We start from the raw sequence: 16,515 nt of genomic DNA on the forward strand, positions 1-16,515 counted from the left end.
CACTTGGATACAAATGAAAACAATCACTGACTGAGCAGTGGGACGGCCCGATCACGAGTCACTACAGAAACTGTTAAATGGTGGTTGGCTCCTATGCGGGCATGCGAGGAGCACAGTAAATTAATAATTAAAACAAGCAGCGGGACGGCCGGGTTTGAAGTAACTACATAGCGTGCAAGGATCAAACAAAACACATAATAAAATATCTAATAATACAAACACGCACTGACTGAGCGGCGGGATGGCTACGACTTTGTGGGAAGTTTAACAACTACAGCAACAAGCATTGGCCGCGCGGCTGTGAAAGCGAAAGTGATCAGTGCGTGCGCAGCAGTGATCGCGCTGGAAGGGAGGCAGATGGCGGCTGCGCCGGCAAGGTCTGGCAGCACTTAAAAAGCCTGTATACTAAATGACTCTCCGAGCAGCGCATGCGCTGGCTCAGGCGAGACCTAAAAAGGGGGCACTTTCGAAACCAGACTGCAATCTGACATCATCAAACAAAAGTATAGAACATTCTGGAACCGTAAGCCCAACCAGAGACCATAAAACAAAAGTGCAATCTGTTCTAGAACTGTCAAGCCGATTTGTACATCGTCAAACAAAGTACAGTATATTCTAGAATCTTAAGACCAACAAGACATCAAAGAAAAGTACAGTACATTCAAGAATGTGAAACTCAAGCAGACATGACAGCATCAAACAAAATTACAGTACATTCTAGAATCGTAAGCCCAACCAGAAACCATAAAACAAAAGTACAACCCATGCTAGAATTGTAAGCCCATTTGTCCATCATCAACAAATGTAGAGTACATTCTAGAATCTTAAGCCCAATCAGACATCATCAAACAAAGGGTCACTCTGGAATCCAGAACCCAACCAGACATCATCAAACAAAGGGTCACTCTGGAATCCAGAACCCAGCCAGACATCATCAAACAAAGGGTCACTCTGGAATCCAGAACCCAGCCAGACATCATCAAACAAAGGGTCACTCTAGAATCCAGAAACCAACCAGACATCATCAAATAAAGGGTCACTCTGGAATCCAAAACCCAACCAGTCATCATCAAACAAAGGGTCACTCTGGAATTCAGAACCCAACCAGACCTCATCAAACAAAGGGTCCCTCTGGAATCCAGAACCCAACCAGACATCATCAAACAAAGGGTCACTCTGGAATCCAGAACCCAGCCAGACATCATCAAACAAAGGGTCAGTCTGGAATCCGGAACCCAGCCAGACATCATCAAACAAAGGGTCACTCTGGAATCCAGAACCCAACCAGACATCATCAAACAAAGGGTCACTCTGGAATCCAGAACCCAGCCAGACATCATCAAACAAAGGGTCACTCTGGAATCCAGAACCCAGCCAGACATCATCAAACAAAGGGTCACTCTGGAATCCAGAACCCAACCAGACATCATCAAACAAAGGGTCACTCTGGAATCCAGAACCCAACCAGACATCATCAAACAAAGGGTCACTCTGGAATCCAGAACCCAGCCAGACATCATCAAACAAAGGGTCACTCTGGAATCCAGAACCCAGCCAGACATCATCAAACAAAGGGTCACTCTGGAATCCAGAACCCAACCAGACATCATCAAACAAAGGGTCACTCTGGAATCCAGAACCCAATCAGACATCATCAAACAAAGGGTCACTCTGGAATCCAGAACCCAACCAGACATCATCAAACAAAGGGTCACTCTGGAATCCAGAACCCAATCAGACATCATCAAACAAAGGGTCACTCTGGAATCCAGAACCCAGCCAAACATCATCAAACAAAGGGTCACTCTGGAATCCAGAACCCAGCCAGACATCATCAAACAAAGGGTCACTCTGGAATCCAGAACCCAACCAGACATCATCAAACAAAGGGTCACTCTGGAATCCAGAACCCAGCCAGACATCATGAAGTGAGGTGACATTCTGCTGTTTAAACTCAAACATTCATCTTCAAACTCAGAGACATTCTCTAATCAAAAACCCAACCAGATGCAATGGAACAAACACCCATTTTGGAAATTAGCTGGAGGAATGTGCACGGTTGAGAGGTGTGTCGCTTCACAGCTTTGTATAATGTTGGTGGGCCTGTGAAGTGTGAAGCTTGCAACATTGAACAAAAGATAGAGAGCGGCAGATCTGTCTACTAGCAGAAAATAATTCCTGTTGTTTTTATGACTGTGGAACCTTCTCCCAGTGCCTAAAACATGAACTTCTGCCTCTGCCCCTGCAGGCACCGACCAGCTTCACCACTTTTGGTGTTTCAACTGGTCGTGCTCTGCATCCTGGTGCTGTCGGTTGATCCAGCGCCAAGCTGCAGGGAGTCCCCGGATATGCAGTTCCAAGCATTGTGTGTGCCAAGGCTAACACCCCGCTGAACCGCAGGGGCTGCAAGGGCTGAAATAGGTTTGCTTGCGTGCTGACAATGTACAGAATATCTCAAGCGACACTCAAACCTGTAGTTCAAAATCATTGTTGATTGTTCACTCTGATTTGTTCACAATTAAACCATGGGTAGGCTCTTTGTTGATAAACAAGGCCTGCACCCTTGATTCAGTCGATCCCTTGCAGCCAGACGCCGCTGCACCCTTGGTTCAGTCGATCCCTTGCAGCCAGACGCCTCTGCACCCTTGATTCAGTCGATCCCTTGCAGCCAGACGCCTCTGCACCCTTGATTCAGTCGATCCCTTGCAGCCAGACGCCTCTACACCCTCGATTCAGTCGATCCCTTGCAGCCAGACGCATCTGCACCCTTGGTTCAGTCGATCCCTTGCAGCCAGATGCCTCTGCACCCTTGGTTCAGTCGATCCCTTGCAGCCAGACGCCTCTTCACCCTTGATTCAGTCGATCCCTTGCAGCCAGACACCTCTGCACCCTTGATTCAGTCGATCCCTCGCAGCCAGACGCCTCTGCACCCTTGATTCAATCGAGGCCGAATCTTCAATAAACCTTGCCGCTTTCAAGAAGGTGGCATTTCACAACTTTGGGAACATATTTTATAGAATCACCCACACCTATCCAAAATGCAACCGTTCTTCATCAAATAAATGGGTATTCTGGAATCTAAAATCCATTGTGATAGATTCCAATAATGAATGGATCCAGCTCCCAAAACCTAGCAAGACTATATCAAACAAAGGGTCATTCAAGAATGCAAAATCCAACCCGACATAAAATAAAAGGACATTCCAAAATCCAAAACCTAGCCCAGACATTATCAAACAATTCTGAAATCCAAAACTCAACCAGACATTATCAAGCAATGAATCTTTTCAGAATCCAAAACCCAACCAGACATAATCAAACGATGGGACATTCTCAATCCAAAATTCAACCAGAGATTATCTAACAATGGGACATTCCAGGATCCAAGATCCAACCAGACATTCAGGTTCTGGAATCCTTGTTGCTGGTGACCGTCATTGATGATTATGAATTTTATCTTTTCATCTGTCTTCACCACTGCCTCCCTGGACTACGTTTCCCACAGTGCCATGCAGATTGCTTTGGAGCACAGCTGTCTCTTAGCAGAAGCCTAAACACCCGCTTGGAGGTGACCTGATTTTATACAAACTACATTATGTCAACAGTGCCACAAACCGCTGTTCCAAGTAAGAGATCTTCTTTAATGATATGTATTTTCAAAGGGAGAATTTGCATTTTATGAGCCCCTGGCGCTGTAGTGAGCTAAAAGTAGGTAACCTTGTGATGTTAACACTCCCCCAGGGTTCTTTCCCTGGAGCAAAATTGAGAAAAAAATAGCTGAAGTCCAGCACCTCCTTGGCAAGGATCACCCCCAGAAAAACCAGGCACCTAAAATGAAAGATTCTCCTAGCTCAGCTGTGGAAAGTGGCAGGGTGTGATCACACGTGCTACCGATTCTGTCAGCAAAGACCCATCTTTGTTATCATTCGCTCTCGATGCACTTACATGCAGACTCCTGTAAAACACCCTCACCTGGAAGCCACAGAGCAACTTCCGCCCCATAGATTCTTTCCGTCATCTGCAAGGGCTCATGGAGAACTTTGCGACTTTGTGAAGTCTACAGAGCTTTCCGCTTTGCCACATCCACATAAGAATTGTGAGCTTTGTGACAGCTTATGATGTATGTATCCTTATTTACTGGCACTACCCCTGGTGCTGCCAACCCTAATTTCCCGAGGGCCATTAGTTAGTTGAAGAGCAGGCAATGAATGACTGGGAATTGTCGTCACAAAACACATAAACATAAATTACCAAACTAAACTTTGCACAAAGCCCTCCTTTCATCCCCTTCCAAATTTCGAATCGGTATGGGTCTCAAAAACCTAATTTACAAGACGAAAAAACTTTTCTGACTGATAAAATATGTTTAAACATAACAAAGACCTGTGAAGTACTCGGGTGCGGCTGCAATTAGACGGACACAAGCCCGTGAGGCTGTCTCAGCCAGGCTGACACACATGACGGGGTGGGGCTGAAGCCCGGTGAGCCCAATGGGTGTTGCGCGCCTGCTCATGAGGCATAGGAGGGCTGGGCCATGGAGAGGGGGCAGGGTTTTGTAATGCACACTGTCACCAGTCCCACCAAAGAAAACACAAACAAAAGACTCCGAAGCTGCAGCTGATGTCTCAGTGAGATTGCAAAAGGCCCCATTAGACATCACCTGTGCCTAGATGCCAGCACAAACTACAAATAGACTCGCAGTAGGGGCTTCCGGCTCACGTTATCTCCCACCGCGTGAGATCTGCTCCTTGTGAGCAGGCCTGACATCATGTGACTCACAGTGGCACTGTGGGTGTTGGCAGGTCTGTGGCTGGCTTCCTTTGGTATGTTTTGTTATGTTATTATTTTTATAGAGCGCTCGATTACCCATAGGGCGTCTTGGCACTAGCTGTGAAACAACCAAATAAAGCCCCACAATGTAAAGTTATTGCGCTGCGCAAAGCCATGTTTAAAAGGCCTTTCTGAAAGCTAATAGGTCGGGCATGGTTTTTAGGTCTCGCCTAGCTATTGCGTAAGCGATTGCTATGCGAGACTATAGTAAGGGGCTCCCAAAAGTGCTCCCAAAAGCGGATTGCATGGCGAGCACGCGCACAATCACGTGCATCGTGCCGCCATGCAATGCGTTTGGCATCCTACTTCAAAGGGTCCGCTCCCCCGCCTGGAATGCGCTCCCCCGCCCCCGCCAAGCGCGCCCGCCACGCTCCGCCGGGCTTGTCTTGTTATGGGCTTCTCAGCGACACTGTCCTCAGCCTCTGTCGGTAATCGATGGTGTTTTACAACCACTGAGGCCTGTCGCTGGCTAGCATGAAATGTAATATTCTTGCGTGAAGTGGTTCAGGCATCATAGTTTTTTTTTAACAGTACTGCACTAAAAAACGTTCCTTTTTATGGCGTTTAAACACAATCTATCACCTCTTTTGTGCCACCGCCTCATTTCCTTTAGCTCACATTCTTTTGCGTGAGGAGACCAAAAAACAAGCTTGCAGACATGCGGCATATATGTGGTAAAGTGAGCGAACGTGGTGGCGGCTCTTTTGTGGTATATATAATAATTCCAGCTGCCACCACATCTATGCATGCTACAAGAGTTGTGGAACACGAAAGATCTGCAGAATGATTACAGAGCAGGATATCTACATTGTTTACCACATCTCGTCTCTTACCACATATTGCACAGGCAATTTAGCACGAGGATGCGTCTTTCATGGAAGAGCAATCATTTGCAGATGTTCGTGCTCTGGTAGGAGAATCTACCGTAGCGTGACACCTTTCCTAGGGTGTGTTGTTTTTTTCAAACTTTGGTTGATAAAGTGAATGCCAGCCAGGCCTTAAATAAATCTGAAGGGGCAGATGTGTGCTGCAATTACTACTTCTGGCTAAAGTATGTTCGAGAATTCTGTTGCAGTACAAATATTCTCCTATAACGTCACACAGTATGTATTTTTTGCCACCGCGTTTTCATGGTCTGGCATGGTCTGGAGACCTGCAATTAAGGTGGACACCCACAATGCTGAGCATGGCCCTCCATCTTGAGTGGAGACGTCCAGGGCATCAGGAAGACTGCTACGCAATCTGCGCAATCTGCTTATTCTTGTTGTTTTAAGATATATCCTCCAGCTCGCCCACCTCTTCCCTGGGTAGTGGTGGTACCTGTACCCAGGGCCACTGTAAATATACGATTGTGCGACTACAGCGATTTTCACATAGTTTAAGATTTTCCTCATAAATTATCAATCTGCCGCATAATCTGCATATTTTAGCAAAAAAATTGTTTCTAGCCCAAACGGTCCAAAAGTTACTAAAATTGCAGTGACACGTGCTGCCATGTATTGGAAGACCCTTTGCAAAGCTGGACTGGTCACCTAGCTGTTGCTTGTTGCTACTGGTACTAACGAAGTGCAACCAATGCCTAGACAGTTTTACCAAGTTTAAAAATGACGAAATAAAGAAGTAATACGATTGCAAAATGTGCCGCATAATGTATCTTTTCTTGCTGGATATTATACTCAACCCTGCCGCATAAATTAGCCTTCTCCTGGCGTAAATTTCCAGTGGCCCTGCTTATACCTTGTTTGTCACACCAAGATTCACAGGCTTTCTTTAAATTAGTTTTGCTTGCAGTCCTGAAAGGTGGCTCTCCCCAAACTGGATCATGCACACAAAGGCCTGAAGGTTCCTGGGATTGGAGATGACATTTTGGCTTGGTTTCATCCACATTTCAAGATTTTGACGTCGTCTGATTGATGTGGCGATCCTTTCATTGAAAAAAAAAAACCCCGGCCAATTTGTCTTCCGGATTTTGCAGGGCGAAGTTGCTAAAAAACAAAGGGGCATATTATCAAGAAACAACGTTAAAATGATCGCCGCTTTAGCGGCAGAAAACTGCCGCTAAAGCAGCGATAATGGGCTTGATAATATGCCTTTGAGAATTCCCATAGAAGCCCATGTTCTGGTGTCAACATGGGCTTCTATTGGAATTCTCTGCAGCATATTATCAAGCCCATTATCGCTGCTTTAACAGCAGTTTTCTGCCACTAAAGCGGCGATAATGTTAACGCCGTGCTTGATAATATGCCCCAAAATTAGGCGGTAGCTTCTTGCAGAAAGAGAGGTCAGCTAATTGTGCCACCCTTTGTGCACATCGTTAAATGGTTCCCACCCGCTGACATTCCTCGTTTTGTTTTGCTGGTGGGTTTTCAATGCCGAGGTCAAGCCAGGAGGCTGAGCTCCATAACCTGTGCTTGAGACATCCAGACAGACCTCTTTTTGTTTCATGGCCCGCAGTGTGAATTTTTCTTCCTTGCAGATGCAGGGTGGGTGGTTGCCAGCTTATTATACATTGAACTCCTTCACGAAGGACATGAGGAACAAAGCGCTTAGACACACGAAAAATAAAGGAAGATTTCCACTGACAACCACTATGGGTGCTGGTTGGGGAGCTAGCGGAGGCCTTGGGGCTCCCTCCATAACCCCAGGGATTCATTTAGTGGTTGCCTGGGCACCCACGGAAAATATACAATGCCCCCTGTCAACACCCATTAAGGGCCCATGGCTCTCCCTATGGCCCCAAAGTTAATTTAAAGTGTGGGTGTCCCAGGTGAGATGGTGGTCACCCTAAAATTTAAAAAGAGCACACGAAAGAGAATCAATAAATGAGCAGCAGGAGACGCTCTGTTGTTATTCCTTACTCCAGGAAGGAGTGCCCCATACTACCCTGCAAGTGCTTTTTAGTTATATATTTTTGTAATCCTGTTGGTCTCCTAAAAGGGGCAAGGGCCCCATGTGGCATTTTATGTTGTGGAGTGCTACAAGAAGTGCAGCAGACCAACAGCAAAATAAAAAAAACTCTCTCTCTCTCTCGTTCTCTCTCCCCTTGGTCATTGAATTTAAACAAGCATTGGCATAGCCAATAGGTCTCGCTTTTGGGACCTTATAAGTATTTAGTTATGCAGCACAATATCCTTGGTGCAACAACATCAACTGTTGCATGGCTAAACACTTATAAGGTCCCAAAAGCGAGACCTATTGGCTATGCCAATGCTTGTTATGTATAGTGGAAGCGTGTTCCAGGTTGTAAGCTCCCGGCACAAAGCCCCTGCCGCCCCAGGACATGCGCTGAAATCTGCACAATGTCACCAACTTGGCAGAGGCTGAGCCAAGGGGCCTGCCTGGCCTGTACATCCTCAGAAGTGCTGGTCTTGGTCATGCAGTGCTTTGAAGGTGATATAGAGCGCTTTAAAAACAATCCTCTCTCTGACCGGAGGCCAGTGCAGTTCTCTCACATATCTAGCGATGGGCTGACATTTGGGGGTTTTAAAAAGATGCCAGCTGGGCGGCTGCATGTTGCTGTGACAGATTGATGGGCGTTGAGATGTAGCCCGTTGCAAGAGTCCATCTTTGCCGTCTCCAATGCCGCCGTGACAGCACGTTTCTGCAGTTTAGCAGGAATAAATGGCAAAATCTTCTTCGAAGCCGAAGCGTGTGAAACGCGCTGACGTCACTGCATTAGCGTGATCAGAAACAGTCAGTGCGTCATTAAAGATCCCGCCAAGGGGGGACCCAGGGGATGCGTGGCGTGAGCCGGTCGCCCCCTGGGTTGTTCGCACAATGGTTGCGGCACACAGGTGGGGCGGATGAGGGATCAGGGAGGCGGGAGGCGCGTGATGGGAGGTATTAAATAAGGGGTAGGCGGGGCGGGAAAATCACACTGCCCAAGGGAGAAGGGAGGAGGGGTTTTGGCCCGGAGCATTTTGTCCCACCCACCCATTCCTTTGTTTTCATTTGGTGTTTTGCATCTCTTGGGATGTTCTTTTCATTTTCGTTAGCTGGGTGCGTTTTTTATTTTCTCGCCACGTTAAGACAGGTGGTCATGTAGATTTTAGTTTGTTTTGGTAGGCGGATATTTTGCTGGGGGGGGTGGGCAGCCTTGAGCGGGATTGTCCATCCTCCTACGGGGGGAGGTGGGGGGGGACTAAGTCAAGGGGACAGGAAATGAGAATGAGGGGATGCTATCTACAGGGGTCAGTCATTCGGGCTCTGATTGGGATTTACAATGGGGATTTGCTGTTTTGTACATAGTTTGAAATAAAAGTGAAGAAGTTATTAACGATTTATTGAAAATGTTGAAAAGAAATTGATTGGCACCTGTCTTAATAAAGTGGCCTTTTCTGCTATGCGAAAGAATTGTGGGACGTGAGTTATTGTGCAAGGGTCCTTGCTGTCCTAACAGGAACGGGCGGAGAGCCAAGCTAGGGTGAAAAGGATCCCGCTCTGCAAAGAAAACTTCGAATGGAAGATGATTAACTGGGAATATTTGCAGAAACTGTAAATGGTGCCATTAGGAGTTCCACACAACATTGGCGGTAAAAAGATCTAATCTTCATGCACCCATACAGAAAGGTGGCCGCTTCGTCAGGTGTTCTGTCTTTAACGTAGATGCGGGTGACCCACTGAGAGCTTGTGCCAGGCTCGAGCCAGATACTCGGCTGCGGCTAAGTTTGACATCCTCCTGGAACCTCGAGCCCAAAATGAGCCGAGCTTTCACGGGAGGAGATGTGGCCTAGTGGCTACAGCTGCTGGCCATGTCACATGAGGAACCAGGTTAAAATTCCAGCCTCGGAGCCGCGTCCTCCACAAATCTGCCTGTGTCAAGAAATAAGACACGTCAAGTAGTCTATGTCTGTTGTGAAGCTGCACTCACACGTCCGACTCTGCGGGCGAGGTTTGTGCTACGTGAATCTGCCCAAAATAAAACAAGGAGTCTGACTGCACCCATGCGCTAGCCTAATCTTGTAGAAATCAATGACAAAGCATTAACCTTTGATGAGGGGAGATGATGTGCCGTAACGGCCAGACCTGCCGACTTTGGAGCTGGGGAACCAGGTGTGAGTCTCGGCGTTGGCTCAACATCCTGTGATTCCTGGCAAATCACGTAATCTCGCTGTGTCTACCAAAAACGAATGTGTCCTTCTGTAACTTAACAGGCAGTAGCGGCTCGTGGAGGGAGTTCGGTGGGGTGAGGGTGGGGAAATGTAAACACCGGAATATGGATGAACGGAGGTAAGTACACATTTAAATTAATAAAACGAATTCCTTTGCGCGCACTGCATCGCATTTTGCGATGCAGCGCGCGCAACAAAATTCGTTTTATTAGTTTAAATGTGTACTTACCTCCGTTCATCCATATTCCGGTGTTTACATTTCCCCACCCTACCCCTCCCCCGCCCCGCCTCACTGCCCCACCGAACTCCCTCCACGAGCCGCTACTGGTAACAGGTGCTCATATAAAGCACTCCAATACCTTCAGGTCGAGTTTGCACCACATAAAACTAAACAAAAAAAGAAAAAACGTGTATCGTGGTTAAATTGAACAGTAGGAAACTTGAAAATCTGCTCTGGTTCCCTGCTTTGCCAAATTGTGTGGGCCGACGCAAGCTCCTTTCCACTGAGCTCCTGTTTGTTCATTATCCCATATCAGAGCACCTGCTCATACGGGAGTGCAGGGTGCACGCTGTACTCTCGTGTTTGATGTAATAAACTATAATGTAGCTCTGTGTATGATAAGAATCTGGCCCACATATGGGGTACACATGCAACTGACTTGTTGGTGGGATTACTGGAAATAGGTTATTCCTGTGTTCTTTGTAAATCCAGATTTTACGGGAAAACGTTTTTGGATGTATTGGGAATTACACAGACCCATTACTGGGGGCCTGAGAAGAAATTCCAACTCAACAGACTAATTGAGCATTTGCTAAAACTGCAGATTCCCAATCAACCTATCTGATGGTGCGACTGCCATCCCCAGGGTGCTGGGGTGGCAGCCCTCCTGTGATGCTGCCAATGGCTGTGCCAAGGATGTGAGTGAACTCTTCGGGCCTTGGTGGTGGATCAGCCGTCCCTCCAGGGTAAGTGGTCCTTTCCTTAGCTCTGTGAGTAACTACCTTGGAGCAAGTGACAGGCTTGACTCTCTGTCCTGCGTGCACATTTTTAAACCTCATTTTCTGAACCTCCTCCGGGGCTTGACAACTGGGCTCAAAACACAGGAATGCCAGATGTTTTTGTGGGCTCGATCAAAAATGACATACCTGACTCCACACAGGACAAGCACCTGTTTCTACACTAAAAGCGGAATTTGCTACCCTAACCACTGCATTTATGACAACAGAGGTAGACTCACAACAGGACAGAGACCTACTGGATCTCCTACTAACAGCAGCAGGCATAATAGCACTCACCAAATGGAAAGACACTTCCAAGGCAACCTTCAAGGGCTGGCTCAATTGGGTGACGTACCTTAGAGGCGCTGACACAACTGCCCTACGAAACTCGCCATGGAGACAACCCTGCAGGGGAATGTGGGCGTCTTTGGACGAGTTCCTAGACCCATACGATCCGCCTTGAGTAGTACTAACAGAACGAAACATTCGGCTCAAAAAGCACACCCCCACTGGGTCAAGACACTAGCGAGGAAAATAGTGAACTTCTGGTATGCTATCTCCTTTTCTCTCTACCTTAATTCCTATCCTTTCCCCTTTCCCCTTTCACTCGCTCCTTTTCCCTTACTGTGACAGTGGATAGAGGGCAGTCAAGCAGAAATTACTTGAAACTGTGCTACAACTAACACAGCCCGTTCGGGCTGCCACCCTGTAACGAGAAAGCGTTGACGATTACATGTTATATGTTGTAAAAAACAATAAAAAATATATTGAAATAAAAAAATAAAAAATATTCTCCAGGGAAGGAGAGAACACGACACCCGCTTCTGGAGTGCCCTGCTGGTGTGAATGTGTTATCTGCCCCAGCATCAAGCGACAGCACAAGATTGCTTAAAAATTGATATTGTTTGCTGCGTGAGTGTGAGGCCCTGAAAAGGCGCTGGGCCCGGGGGTCAATGCTCCCCCTGCCTGGGGAATAATGTTCCCTCTTCCTCCCCCTACTGATGGCTGTTGATCCATCAGTCACTTGTAATAATGCCCACCTTCGCTTCCAGCCTATCAGAGAAGTAAATCCTAACCACTCTCTCAGGCCAGTAAGGCCGTTTCTTGACGCCCAGTACATAAAATAAAAATCCAGAACTGTGAATAAGTAATGCAGAAGTGACAATATTGACAGATTTGTATATTTGTCACTGGGCCATTCTGAACGCTCCTTTCAGAAATCTCTAGTTGGTCGCTTCTCAACCACAGATCATCGCCAGAGTTCGTCGCGCCGGGCTCGAAGGCAGGGCTGCGTCTGTGGTGTCTTCCAGAATCCGGAATACTCTTTCCGTTTGCCTGTGATCTCTCAGAAACCTTCTTCTTTTCTGTAGGGTCCTTAAGGGTTTGTTCACCACTTCCTTGAATTTGCATTTAGGGGCATATTATCAAGAACGACGTTAAAAATTATCGCCGCTTAGCGGCAATAATGGGCTTGATAATATGCCCGTGAGAATTCCCATAGAAGCCCATGTTCTGGTGTCAACATGGGCTTCTATGGGAATTCTCTGCGGCATATTATCAAGCCCATTATCGCCGTTTTAGCGGCAGTTTTCTGCCACTAAAGCGGCGATAATTTTAACTTCGGTCTTGATAATATGCCCCCAAGTCCTTCAGCTTTAGTCATTAACTGTACTGTCTATGACGGTTGCCTCCTGGAGGGTTTCCAAAGCAAGCCAGAACTGCCGCACAGTGGTGCATCACGGGGAAAAACACTTGGACCCCCCAGTATGAACACCACATAGGGGCATATCAGCAACACCCGGCGATAATTATCGCTCAGCGCTCTTAGCGTGAGGATAATTATCGCTGGCTAGCGTGGATTTTTATTGCTGAGATAGCGTGCTATTAGCAACGCTTATCTCAAAAGCGATAAAAATCCTCACGCTAACTGCTTAACGTGAGATTATCGCTGGAAACCCAGCGATAATCTCACGTAGTGTGGCGTTAGCTTGTTGATAGGGCCCCTCAAACTTAGCCATGATATCCACCTTCCATAGGATATCATGGCTAAGTCAGTCCTGAAGCAGGCGTAAGGAAAGTAGCGATAAAATGGGTTATCGCTACTTTTCTTGCCGCTATGCTTCATAGCGTGGGGCTTGATGATAGGAGAAATGTCGCTTAGCGACATTTCTCCTGTCATGTTAGGTCAGGAACGCCCACTTTGCATCTCATTAGAGATGCAAAGCTGGGCGTTAGGAATCCCCACGCTAACATGCGTTAGCGTGGCCTTGCTAATTAGGCGATAAAATTATCGCCGCTTTTCGTCCGAAACCGGCCGCAAAAGCGGCGAGAATTTTTTATCGCCAGCTTGTAAATATGCCCCATAATTCCTGATTCTGTTGGTGACTCCGGTTAGCACCCACACCAGGAGTTATGAAGTATTTCTTCATGTGACATTACTGCATTTACTGCAAATTACTGCTAATGTTTCAAGTTCAAACCTGGCAGAATTTGTCCCCGGAAAATTGCCTAAAATTTAGGAAGGCCTAGTGGAAATCTGCAAGGATACAATTCTGCATCATATAATTGCTGGCCCATGGGGTTTTATTATTGGCCATTCTGGCTGTGAAATGACCACTTCGGATTTTGCTAAGAAAGAGGCATCCACTCGGGCCTCTAGGTTTGAAATCAGAACCAAACGGGGGCATTTTGGCGCTCTCCGAGCGAGCCCACACCCATCCCGGCAGCTCGCGCCAGCAGATGGGCCGAGGCCTGATGACGCCAAGCGTGAGATTGGAACACTCAACCGAGCTGCGGAACCGGAGACACTCCGCGGACCCGAGAGCGCGGGAAGAAGGAAGGAAGTCTGGAGCCGCTAATCTGTTTTACTGCCCACGCGCTGCTGGAGAAGCGGAGTCATTACACGGAATGGGCACCTTAACTACATCATATCATAACAGGGAGAAAAATTACACTCGTATAAATGGCACCTCCCGGCCGCGTGAGCGCGCGGTCATTCCGCCGATGCGAGGGCCCTTTCTTTCAGTTCTCCTCTGTAATTGATACCTCCGACGTGACGCTCATTGCTTTTCATTAGCTTTCACCGAGGGAAGGCGGGAAAACGGTCCTATTTTGATTTGCATATGCGGCGGGAAGTGACAGGTCTGAAGAGTGCGTCGTGTCTGTGGAAGGGGGTGAGTGGCTGCGTGATCGGGCGCAGACCCGACCTGCCGATGTAAGAATATTTAATATCACAGTGTGAGTGACAGTGAACAGGGCGAGGGGGGCGGGGGGCATAGGGAGTGGGGCTTTAGTCCCCTACTCTGAATAAACAGCCACAGCGCCCCTCCCCCACAGCAGAGAGATGGATGTGCGCCACTTCTGATATCTGGGGAGGTTTAATTTGTTGACCAGAGTTGCCTGCTAAACATGTTGCCTGTAATTTGTAATCTGTAGCCTGTAAATACGTAACTCTCACCCTGAGTAACCGTGGTAGCCATAAATCTGGTTCCCTACTACCTTGTTACACTAAAGCTTCTCATGTAACACTCCTCGCTCTGATGTAAAGCGCTCCGGCACCTTTGATAAGGTAAGCGCTATATAAAATTGCATAAATAAATAGACATTTCACATCTGAGCTGGAAACTCCATCTATTCTATGCCAACGTGTCCCTCTCACCACGCGCTTCTGCTACTTCATTGCCATGAGGCGAGAAGCCGTGTGTCACATGGCGGCACATGTGGGCAGGCCTGCAGATATTAGCTAAAATGGCCTCTTCTGGTCCCCGGTAAGACATACCTTGCTCATTCATTGGGATGTCCAACGTTGGTCCATGATGCTAGATCCGGGACAGATTTCCAGGAAAAGCACTTTCTAAATTTTACTAATTTAGGTGCATTGTTTTAAATGGATCCATTTTGGATATTGCAACAAGCTGGCATGAGCCCAGTCCTTGTGAGCCAACGATGGCCATCCCTGCCCTACGGTAAGCCCTTCACCTGAAGAAGCGACCGCACTCAATGCCTGGGCCGATGGTCCGAAGCTCACAGAGACGGTCCACACTTCCAGTATTTCTCGAACCATTGGTAGTTTGTTCACTTTTATAACAGGTAGAGTTTTGAGTGCCCGTGTGCTCCTGTTTTCAGGAGCCCCAATCCAGGGCTGGCTTTCTTCTACACAAATTTTCCGTCGCTCGACTCACTGCTCGTGGAGAGTTGCTTTTTTGTGCTTTTCTATATTTGGTGAAGTTTGGTTCTGCTGCCATGGTTAAGTGTGACACACAGGGTGAGCCCTGCTACAGAAACCCCTCCCATTCTTTTCTTCCAATGTTATTGGACAACTGGCTGGTGGTAGGACAGGATTCTGAAGGCACGTGCAGGGATGTAGTAATGGATTTTGATGGCAGGTTTTACGTCGAATTATCAAATTCAGAACATTGCGCAATCAAAACAACCTGACCAAAATACTGAGGACAAAAATATTAGGTAAGCATAGGTTTACATTACTAAAACTATTTTATCGAGGTACGTAGAATTGGCGTTAAGTGACATAAATCTATGCTTAATTCAATTCATGGCATGTGTAAAGCGAGAGGCAGTCGACCTCGAATCTGGTGGAACTGGGTTCGAGTCTCGGCAATGACGCTGAACATCCTGTGATTCTGGGCAAATCACTTAGGGGCCTATTATTAAGCCAGGCGATAAAATTATCGCTGCTTTAGCGGCAGAAAACTGCCGCTAAAACGGCGATAATGGGCTTGATAATATGCTCTATGGAATTCCAATTGAAGCCCATGTTAGATGTGAAGGACAACTAACCTGAGCTTCAATTGGAATTCCATAGAGCATATTATCAAGCCCATTATCGCCGCTTTAGCTGCAGTTTTCTACCGCTAAAGCAGCGATAATTTTATCGCCTGGCTTGATAATATGCCCCTTAATCTCCCCGTGCTTAAGGAATGTGTCCTCATGTAACGCAACTGATGCTATGTAAAGTGCTCTGATACCCGATACCTTTGGGTCAAGTTTGCGCTGTATAAAACTCTGCAAAAAAAAAACGCACACATACCTCAGAGGAGGCGTCCTGGCACTAACGGAGAACTCTAAAGGAGCGGATGAAGAAACAGCTCGTCTAGATCCCAGCTAGAGAGGTGTCAAAAAGCAGGGGTTTGAGGCTATGTCTGAAACTGGATTCCTAGGGAGAGCACCGCAAGTTGAGTGCCAATGAGTTCCACAGTTAAGAGGCAAGGAAGGTAAGGGATATACCACCTCTTCTGGCTTTGTGTATGCATGGAACTTGAAGCAATTTGAGATTATTAGCTCTCACTCGGTATTACTTATATACACTTACCATTTCAGTATTTTGGGGTCAATATTTTGGTCATGATAAGACAAGATTAAGGTGGAACAACTTCTGGGAGATGTTCAGGGTGAATTTTGCACAGTCGATGCCCTGTAAACTACTTATATATCATCTTGACCCCAGTCCTTTGTTTCAATAATACAAATTGAAATATTTATTTTTATGTTGTGTAGTCAATCTGATCCTTTTTAAGTTTGGCCTAGACACAGATTTTGCAACAAGTATCACAAATGT

The 16,515-nt window shown here is 46.9% G+C and overlaps 1 protein-coding gene and 1 long non-coding RNA gene across 3 annotated transcripts in view; one reads left to right on the forward strand and one right to left on the reverse strand.

Annotated features, from left to right (window-relative positions):
* MDGA1 (MAM domain containing glycosylphosphatidylinositol anchor 1) overlaps positions 1 to 16,515 on the forward strand; it is a 1,057,897-nt gene that overhangs the window by 1,002,977 nt on the left and 38,405 nt on the right. The window lies entirely within an intron of this gene.
* The window catches only part of LOC146813779 (uncharacterized), a 303,254-nt gene that overhangs the window by 216,919 nt on the left and 69,820 nt on the right, over positions 1 to 16,515 (reverse strand). The window lies entirely within an intron of this gene.

Source organism: Triturus cristatus, chromosome 6 (assembly GCF_964204655.1).
Source record: "Triturus cristatus chromosome 6, aTriCri1.1, whole genome shotgun sequence".
NCBI lineage: Eukaryota > Metazoa > Chordata > Amphibia > Caudata > Salamandridae > Triturus > Triturus cristatus.